The 1,335-nt window shown below is 50.8% G+C and overlaps 1 protein-coding gene across 5 annotated transcripts in view; it reads left to right on the plus strand.

Moving 5' to 3' along the window:
- MTMR3 (myotubularin related protein 3) overlaps window positions 1-1,335 on the plus strand; it is a 193,485-nt gene that overhangs the window by 182,253 nt on the left and 9,897 nt on the right. The window lies entirely within an intron of this gene.

Genomic DNA, 1,335 nt, shown 5'->3' on the forward strand with positions numbered 1-1,335 from the left:
TGTGTGTGTGTGTGTGTGTGTGTGTGTGTGTGTGTGTGTGTGTGTGTCTAAGCCTTTGTCTTGTGGTGTCTGTGTCTGTTGTGTGTAGGGGAGTATGTCTTTGTGTAGGTGTGTGTGCGCACATGTGTGTAGGTGTGTGCGCACACATGTCTGCATCTGTGTGCGCTCCAATGCCAAGAAAGAGAGATTGAGATTATGGACTGATTTGTAGAAAAGATCATGGGTGACCCTTTCCAGCGCTGCTCCCCCCTCCCCCCAAAGGTAACAGCCCTCTTGAAAGAGTGGTGAGCCACGAAAGGGAGCCGGTGATGGGCATATTAAACTCTGATAATATTCCCTTTGTCAGAGGGCTTTTTTCAGCTCTGAGGCAGAGTCAAGGAGGCTCCTCAGAGGAGCCGGCTGGCTTTGTTGGCTCATTAATATGCATATTGCTAGATCCCAGTCATCACAATATAGATTGAAGCCAGCTGTCCCTGCCACTTCCACCCCCTTCCTGCTTTCATGGGGTCTGCTGGGAGAGGAACAGGAGCAGAGAAAAGGAATCCTGTAAAACAGACTTAACTGCGTTTGGGAAGTCATGTGGAAGACCAGCTTGTGTGCCAAGGGGAATGACAGTCATGGTAGAGCAGACACCTCCCTTTCTCATGCAGTCAAGTTTGTTATCAGTCGGTTGGTAAACATTGATTAAGCTCCTGCTGTGTGCCAGGGAGACAAAAAGAGGTGGACAACAGCTCCTGCCCCCGAGGAGCTAACTCATAATCTACTGGGAGAGACAACAAGCCAACAGCTATGTACAGACATTCCCTTTAGAGGAGAAATAGGAACGGACGGAAGAGAAGGGAGGCGCTAAACTGAAGAGGGAAAGGCTTCCTGGAGGAGACGGCCTGGTTGGCGTGCGTTCAGGAAGCCAAGGAAGTCAGTAGGCAGAGAGGAGGAGGAGTATGCTCCAGGCATGGGGGACAGCCAGGGAAAATGCCCAGGGCTGAGAACTGAACACCAGATAGAGGACTGTGGAGTTAGTCCTGGAAGCTATATTGTCTATATAATTATATGAGGAGCCACACAGGGGCACCTGCACTTTAGGAAAATCATGTGAGTGGCTGAATACAGGACGGACTGGAGGCAGCAGACCTCCAGCGGTCCAGGTGTGAGGTGCTGAAGGCCTGCACCAGGGTGGTGAAATGGACGGGCCTTGACCACAGCGTGGATTTGGGGGCTGAGAGACAGTGAGCAGTGCAGGAGGGAAGGTAGGGATGGAAAGGGCATAGGGAAAAAGATCATGAATTGTTTTGGACATGTTGGATTTAAGATGTCTACGGAACATCTAGCTCGAGA

The sequence above is a fragment of the Vombatus ursinus genome, unplaced genomic scaffold, assembly GCF_900497805.2.
Source record: "Vombatus ursinus unplaced genomic scaffold, bare-nosed wombat genome assembly UNPS02001287.1, whole genome shotgun sequence".
Taxonomy (NCBI): domain Eukaryota; kingdom Metazoa; phylum Chordata; class Mammalia; order Diprotodontia; family Vombatidae; genus Vombatus; species Vombatus ursinus.